An 8,720-nucleotide genomic window follows, 5' to 3' on the forward strand; every position below is an offset into this window, starting at 1 on the left:
GAGTCGAAGCCAGGGACTAACTTCTCATCTCGAGTTGATTTTTGGACTATGGAGTTCTTTCGTGTTGCTACAGTGACCTCAGGATCCCTCTAGCCTTGAAACAGTGTTCTTGGGGTTTCTCTGGAGTGCCATCAAGGAAATCAAGGCTCCTTTCATGTGTGATGTGCAACAGGGAATTGCTCTGCACGTAGTGCAGGGGAATCGGGCCTCATATCGCGGCGAGGCGGAAGTCTCACGGTTTTTCTCGAGTTGCGGCGGGAACCTGGGGTATATTCTCGAGTTACGACGGGGATGGCCCTTCCACCCACGTGTTTGTTCAGCGACGGCAGGACTCCTGCCTAGTTGCGACGGACAACTCGGGATTCTACTCGAGGCTTGGCAGGGAAATTGGGACGCCTCTCAGCTGAGGCGGGAGACCAAGGGTCCCTTTCCACGTGCACAGGAATCCTGTGACTCCTATCAAGTTTCACGAGGAGTCAGGCATCCTCTCCTTTGAAGGCACTGATCTCCGCGTACCTCTGGAGTTTTCAGAGGATGTGAGGCCTCCGGTCGCGATGAGGTGGGGAACTAGGTCTTTCTCTGTGGTCTCCACAGGGGATTCAGACATCCTTTTGTCTTGGGAGATGCAAGACGAGCCTGCATTCAAGTCACTGCAGGGATATCCGGCCTTATTTCGAGTCAGGGCATCGTGGTGTCCATTCCACTTGAGGCCGCAAATTCAGGGTCCCTCTCACATACCTAGAGCTGAGAGAAGCCTCCTCTTGAGGTGCTTGTGGTAAGGTGGTATTCCTCTGGAGTCAAAGCCAGGGACTAACCTCTCATCTCGAGTTGATTTGTGGTCCACGGAGCTCTTTCGTGTTGCTACAGTGACCTCAGGATCCCTCTAGCCTTGAAACAGTGTTCTTGGGGTTTCTCTGGAGTGCCACCAAGGAAATCAAGGCTCCTTTCATGTGTGATGTGCAACACGGAATTGCTCTGCACACAGTGCAGGGGAATCGGGCCTCATCTCGCAGCGAGGGGGAAGTCTATTGGTTTTTCTCGAGTTGCGGCGGGAACCTGGGGTATATTCTCGAGTTACGACGGGGATGGCCCTACCCCACACGTGTTTCTTCAGCGACGTCAGGACTCTTGCCTAGTTGCGAGGGACAACTCGGGATTCTCCTCGAGGCTTGGCAGGGCAATTGGGACGCCTCTCCAGCTGAGGCGGGAGACCAAGGGTCCCTTTCCACGTGCCACAGGAATCCTGGGACTCCTATCAAGTTTCACGAGGAGTCAGGCATCGTCTCCTTTGGAGGCACTGATCTCCGCGTACCTCTGGAGTTTTCAAAAGATGTGAGGCCTCCGGTCGCGATGAGGTGGGGAACTAGGTCTTTCTCTGTGGTCTCCACAGGGGATTCAGACATCCTTTCGTCTTGGGAGATGCAAGACGAGCCTGCATTCAAGTCACTGCAGGGATATCCGGCCTTAGTTCGAGTCAGGGCATCGCGCTGTCCATTCCACTTGAGGCCGCAAACTCAGGGTCCCTCTCACATACTAGAGCTGAGAGAAGCCTCCTCTTGAGGTGCTTGTGGTAAGGTGGTATTCCTGTGGAGTCGAAGCCAGGGACTAACTTCTCATCTCGAGTTGATTTTTGGACTATGGAGTTCTTTCGTGTTGCTACAGTGACCTCAGGATCCCTCTAGCCTTGAAACAGTGTTCTTGGGGTTTCTCTGGAGTGCCATCAAGGAAATCAAGGCTCCTTTCATGTGTGATGTGCAACAGGGAATTGCTCTGCACGTAGTGCAGGGGAATCGGGCCTCATATCGCGGCGAGGCGGAAGTCTCACGGTTTTTCTCGAGTTGCGGCGGGAACCTGGGGTATATTCTCGAGTTACGACGGGGATGGCCCTTCCACCCACGTGTTTGTTCAGCGACGGTAGGACTCCTGCCTAGTTGCGACGGACAACTCGGGATTCTCCTCGAGGCTTGGCAGGGAAATTGGGACGCCTCTCAGCTGAGGCGGGAGACCAAGGGTCCCTTTCCACGTGCACAGGAATCCTGTGACTCCTATCAAGTTTCACGAGGAGTCAGGCATCCTCTCCTTTGAAGGCACTGATCTCCGCGTACCTCTGGAGTTTTCAGAGGATGTGAGGCCTCCGGTCGCGATGAGGTGGGGAACTAGGTCTTTCTCTGTGGTCTCCACAGGGGATTCAGACATCCTTTTGTCTTGGGAGATGCAAGACGAGCCTGCATTCAAGTCACTGCAGGGATATCCGGCCTTATTTCGAGTCAGGGCATCGTGGTGTCCATTCCACTTGAGGCCGCAAATTCAGGGTCCCTCTCACATACCTAGAGCTGAGAGAAGCCTCCTCTTGAGGTGCTTGTGGTAAGGTGGTATTCCTCTGGAGTCAAAGCCAGGGACTAACCTCTCATCTCGAGTTGATTTGTGGTCCACGGAGCTCTTTCGTGTTGCTACAGTGACCTCAGGATCCCTCTAGCCTTGAAACAGTGTTCTTGGGGTTTCTCTGGAGTGCCACCAAGGAAATCAAGGCTCCTTTCATGTGTGATGTGCAACACGGAATTGCTCTGCACACAGTGCAGGGGAATCGGGCCTCATCTCGCAGCGAGGGGGAAGTCTATTGGTTTTTCTCGAGTTGCGGCGGGAACCTGGGGTATATTCTCGAGTTACGACGGGGATGGCCCTACCCCACACGTGTTTCTTCAGCGACGTCAGGACTCTTGCCTAGTTGCGAGGGACAACTCGGGATTCTCCTCGAGGCTTGGCAGGGCAATTGGGACGCCTCTCCAGCTGAGGCGGGAGACCAAGGGTCCCTTTCCATGTGCCACAGGCATCCTGGGACTCCTATCAAGTTTCACGAGGAGTCAGGCATCGTCTCCTTTGGAGGCACTGAACTCTGCGTACCTCTGGAGTTTTCAAAGGATGTGAGGCCGCCGATCGCCATGAGGTGGGGAACTAGGTCTTTCTCTGTGGTCTCCACAGGGGATTCAGACATCCTTTCATCTTGGGAGATGCAAGACGAGCCTGCATTCAAGTCACTGCCGGGATATCCGGCCTGATTTCGAGTCAGGGCATCGCGGTGTCCATTCCACTTGAGGCCGCATAATCAGGGTCCCTCTCACATTCATAGAGCTGAGAGAAGCCTCCTCTAGAGGTGCTCGTGGTAAGGTGGTATTACTCTGGAGTCGAAGCCAGGGACTAACCTCTCATCTCCAGTTGATTTGTGGTCCACGGAGCTCTTTCGTGTTGCTACAGTGACCTCAGGATCCCGCTAGCCTTGAAACAGTGTTCTTGGGGTTTCGCTGGACTGCCATCAAGGAAATCAAGGCTCCTTTCATGTGTGATGTGCAACACGGCATTGCTCTGCACGCAGTGAAGGGGAATCGGGCCTCATCTCGCGGCGAGGGGGATGTCTCATGGTTTTTCTCGAGTTGCGGCGGGAACCTGGGGTATATTCTCGAGTTACGACGAGGATGGCCCTTCCACACACGTGTTTGTTCAGCGACGGCAGGACTCCTGCCTAGTTGCGACGGACAACTCGGGATTCTCCTCGAGGCTTGGCAGGGCAATTGGGACGCCTCTCCAGCTGAGGCGGGAGACCAAGGGTCCCTTTCAACGTGCCACAGGAATCCTGGGACTCCTATCAAGTTTCACGAAGAGTCAGGCATCGTCTCCTTTGAAGGCACTGATCTCCGCGTACCTCTGGAGTTTTCAAAGGATGTGAGGCCTCCGGTCGCGATGAGGTGGGGAACTAGGTCTTTCTCTGTGGTCTTCAAAGGGGATTCAGACATTCTTTCATCTTGGGAGATGCAAGACGAGCCTGCATTCAAGTCACTGCAGGGATATCCGGCCTTATTTCGCGTCAGGGCATCGCGGTGTACATTCCACTCTAGGACGCAAACTCAGGGTCCCTCTCACATACCTAGAGCTGAGAGAAGCCTCCTCTTGAGGTGCTTGTGGTAAGGTGTTATTCCTCTGGAGTCGAAGCCAGGGACTAACCTCTCATCTCCAGTTGAATTTTGGTCCACGGAGCTCTTTCGTGTTGCTACAGTGACCTCAGGATCCCTCTAGCCTTGAAACAGTGTTCTTGTGGTTTCTCTGGAGTGCCATCAAGGAAATCAAGGCTCCTTTCATGTGTGATGTGCAACACTGAATCCCTCTGCTCGCAGTGCCGGGTATCGGGCCTCATTTTGCGGCGAGGGGGAAGTCTCATGGTTTTTCTCAAGTTGCGATGGGAACCTGGGGTATATTCTTGAGTTACGACGGGGATGGCCCTTCCACACACGTGTTTGTTCAGGGACGTCAGGACTCCTGCCTAGTTGCGAGGGACAACTCGGGATTCTCCTCGAGGCTTGGCAGGGCAATTGGGACGGCTCTCCAGCTGAGGCGGGAGACCAAGGGTGCCTTTCCACGTGCCACCGGAATCCTGGGGCTCCTCTCAAGGTTCACGAGTTGTCAGGCATCGTCTCCTTTGGAGGCACTGATCTCCGCGTACCTCTGGAGTTTTCCAAGCATATGAGGCCTCCGGTCTCGATGAGGTGGGGAACTAGGTCTTTTTCTGTGGTCTCCACAGGGGATTCAGACTTCCTTTCGTCTTGGGAAATGCAAGACGAGCCTGCATTCAAGGCACTGCAGGGATATCCGGCCTTATTTCGATTCAGGGCATCGCGGTGTCCATTCCACTTGAGGCCGCAAACTCAGGGTCCCTCTCACATACCTAGAGCTGAGAGAAGCCTCCTCTTGAGGTGCTTGTGGTAAGGTGGTATTCCTCTGGAGTCGAAGCCAGGGAATAACCTCTCATCTCGAGTTGATTCTTGGTCCACGGAGCTCTTTCTTGTTGCTTCAGTGACCTTAGGATCCTCTATCCTTGAAACAGTGTTCTTGGGGTTTCTCTGGAGTGCCATCAAGGAAATCAAGGCTCCTTTCATGTGTGATGTGCAACACGGAATTGCTCTGCACGCAGTGCAGGGGAATCAGGACTCATCTCGCGGCAAGGGGGAAGTCTCATGGTTTTTCTCGAGTTGCGGCGGGAACCTGGGGTATATTCTCGAGTTACGACGGAATTGGCCCTTCCACACACGTGTTTGTTCAGCGGCGTCAGGACTCCTGCCTAGTTGCGAGGGACAACTCGGGATTCTCCTCGAGGCTTGGCAGGGCAATTGGGACGCCTCTCCAGCTGAGGCGGGAGACCAAGGATCCCTTTCCACGTGCCACAGGAATCCTGGGACTCCTATCAAGTTTCACGAGGAGTCAGGCATCGTCTCCTTTGGAGGCACTGATCTCCGCGTACCTCTGGAGTTTTCAAAGGATGTGAGGATACCGGTCGCCATGAGGTGGGAAACTAGGTCTTTCTCTGTGGTCTCCACAGGGGATTCAGATATTCTTTCATCTTGGGAGATGCAAGACGAGCCTGCATTCAAGTCACTGCCGGGATATCCGGCCTTATTTCGCGTCAGGGCATCGCAGTGTCCATTCCACTTGAGGCCGCAAAATCAGGGTCCCTCTCACATACCTAGAGCTGAGAGAAGCCTCCTCTTGAGGTGCTTGTGGTAAGGTGGTATTCCTCTGGAGTCGAAGCCAGGGACTAACCTCTCATCTCGAGTTGATTCTTGGTACACGGAGCTCTTTCGTGTTGCTACAGTGACCTCAGGATCCCTCTAGCCTTGAAACACTGTTCTTGGGGTTTCTCTGGAGTGCCATCAAGGAAAGCAAGGCTCCTTTCATGTGTGATGTGCAAAAGGGAATTGCTCTGCACGCAGTGCAGGGTATCGGGCCTCATTTTGCGGTGAGGGGGAAGTCTCATGGTTTTTCTCGAGTTGCTGTGGGAACCTGGGGTATATACTCGAGTTGCGACGGGGATGGCCCTTCCACACACGTGTTTGTTCAGCGACGTCAGGACTCCTGCCTAGTTGCGAGGGACAACTCGGGATTCTCCTCGAGGCTTGGCAGGGCAATTGGGACGCCTCTCCAGCTGAGGCGGGAGACCAAGGGTCCCTTTCCACGTGCCACAGGAATCCTGGGACTCCTATCAAGTTTCACGAGGAGTCAGGCATCGTCTCCTTTGGAGGCACTGATCTCCGCGTACCTCTGGAGTTTTCAAAGGATGTGAGGCCTCTGGTCGCGATGAGGTGGGGAACTAGGTCTTTCTCTGTGGTCTCCACAGGGGATTCAGACATCCTTTCATATAGGGAGATTCAAGACGAGCCTGCATTCAAGTCACTGCAGGGATATCCGGCCTTATTTCGAGTCAGGGCATCGCGGTGTCGATTCCACTTGAGGCCGCAAACTCAGGGTCCCTCTCACATACCTAGAGCTGAGAGAAGCCTCCTCTTGAGGTGCTTGTGGTAAGGTGGTATTCCTCTGGAGTCGAAGCCAGGGACTAACCTCTCATCTCGAGTTGATTTTTGGTCCACGGAGCTCTTTCGTGTTGCTACAGTGACCTCAGGATCCCTCTAGCCTTGAAACAGTGTTCTTGGGGTTTCTCTGGAGTGCCATCAAGGAAATCAAGGCTCCTTTCATGTGTGATGTGCAACACCGAATTGCTCTGCAAGCAGTGCAGGGGAATCGGGCCTCATCTCGTGGCGAGGGGGAAGTCTCATGGTTTTTCTCGAGTTGCGGCGGGAACCTGGGGTATATTCTCGAGTTACGACGGGGATAGCCCTTCCACCCACGTGTTTGTTCAGCGACGTCAGGACTCCTGCCTAGTTGCGAGGGACAACTCGGGATTCTCCTCGAGGCTTGGCAGGGCAATTGGGACGCCTCTCCAGCTGAGGTGGGAGACCAAGGGGCCCTTTCCATGTGCCACAGGAATCCTGGGACTCCAATCAAGTTTCACGAGGAGTCAGGCATCGTCTCCTTTGGAGGCACTGATCTCCGCGTACCTCTGGAGTTTTCAAAGGATGTGAGGCCTCCGGTCGCGATGAGGTGGGGAACTAGGTCTTTCTCTGTGGTCTCCACAGGGGATTCAGACATCCTTTCGTCTTGGGAGATGCAAGACGAGCCTGCATTCAAGTCACTGCAGGGATATCTGGCCTTATTTCGAGTCAGGGCATCGCGGTCTCCATTCCACTTGAGGCCGCAAACTCAGGGTCCCTCTCACACACATAGAGCTGAGAGAAGCCTCCTCTTGAGGTGCTTGTGGTAAGGTGGTATTCCTCTGGAGTCGAAGCCAGGGACTAACCTCTCATCTCGAGTTGATTTTTGGTCCACGGAGCTCTTTCGTGTTGCTACAGTGACCTCAGGATCCCTCTAGCCTTGAAACAGTGTTCTTGGGGTTTCTCTGGAGTGCCATCAAGGAAATCAAGGCTCCTTTCATGTGTGATGTGCAACAGGGAATTGCTCTGCACGAAGTGCAGGGGAATCGGGCCTCATATCGCGGCGAGGGGGAAGTCTCATGGTTTTTCTCGAGTTGCTGCGGTAACCTGGGGTATATTCTCGAGTTACGACGGGGATGGCCCTTCCACACACGTGTTTGTTCAGCGACGTCAGGACTTCTGCCTAGTTGCGAGGGACAACTCGGGATTCTCCTCGAGGCTTGGCAGGGCAATTGGGACGCCTCTCCAGCTGAGGCGGGAGACCAAGGGTCCCTTTCCACGTGCCTCAGGAATCCTGGGACTCCTATCAAGTTTCACGAGGAGTCAGACATCGTCTCCTTTGGAGGCACTGATCTCCGCGTACCTCTGGAGTTTTCAAAGGATGTGAGGCCTCCGGTCGCGATGAGGTGGGGAACTAGGTCTTTCTCTGTGGTCTCCACAGGGGATTCAGACATCCTTTTGTCTTGGGAGATGCAAGACGAGCCTGCATTCAAGTCACTGCAGGGATATCCGGCCTTATTTCGAGTCAGGGCATCGTGGTGTCCATTCCACTTGAGGCCGCAAATTCAGGGTCCCTCTCACATACCTAGAGCTGAGAGAAGCCTCCTCTTGAGGTGCTTGTGGTAAGGTGGTATTCCTCTGGAGTCAAAGCCAGGGACTAACCTCTCATCTCGAGTTGATTTGTGGTCCACGGAGCTCTTTCGTGTTGCTACAGTGACCTCAGGATCCCTCTAGCCTTGAAACAGTGTTCTTGTGGTTTCTCTGGAGTGCCATCAAGGAAATCAAGGCTCCTTTCATGTGTGATGTGCAACACTGAATCCCTCTGCTCGCAGTGCCGGGTATCGGGCCTCATTTTGCGGCGAGGGGGAAGTCTCATGGTTTTTCTCAAGTTGCGATGGGAACCTGGGGTATATTCTTGAGTTACGACGGGGATGGCCCTTCCACACACGTGTTTGTTCAGGGACGTCAGGACTCCTGCCTAGTTGCGAGGGACAACTCGGGATTCTCCTCGAGGCTTGGCAGGGCAATTGGGACGGCTCTCCAGCTGAGGCGGGAGACCAAGGGTGCCTTTCCACGTGCCACCGGAATCCTGGGGCTCCTCTCAAGGTTCACGAGTTGCCAGGCATCGTCTCCTTTTGAGGCACTGATCTCCGCGTACCTCTGGAGTTTTCCAAGCATATGAGGCCTCCGGTCTCGATGAGGTGGGGAACTAGGTCTTTTTCTGTGGTCTCCACAGGGGATTCAGACTTCCTTTCGTCTTGGGAAATGCAAGACGAGCCTGCATTCAAGTCACTGCAGGGATATCCGGCCTTATTTCGAGTCAGGGCATCGCGGTGTCCATTCCACTTGAGGCCGCAAACTCAGCACATAGCTAGAGCTGCGAGAAGCCTCCTCTTGAGGTGCTTGTGG

This window comes from Cervus elaphus, chromosome 10, assembly GCF_910594005.1.
Source record: "Cervus elaphus chromosome 10, mCerEla1.1, whole genome shotgun sequence".
In the NCBI taxonomy this organism is placed as follows: domain Eukaryota; kingdom Metazoa; phylum Chordata; class Mammalia; order Artiodactyla; family Cervidae; genus Cervus; species Cervus elaphus.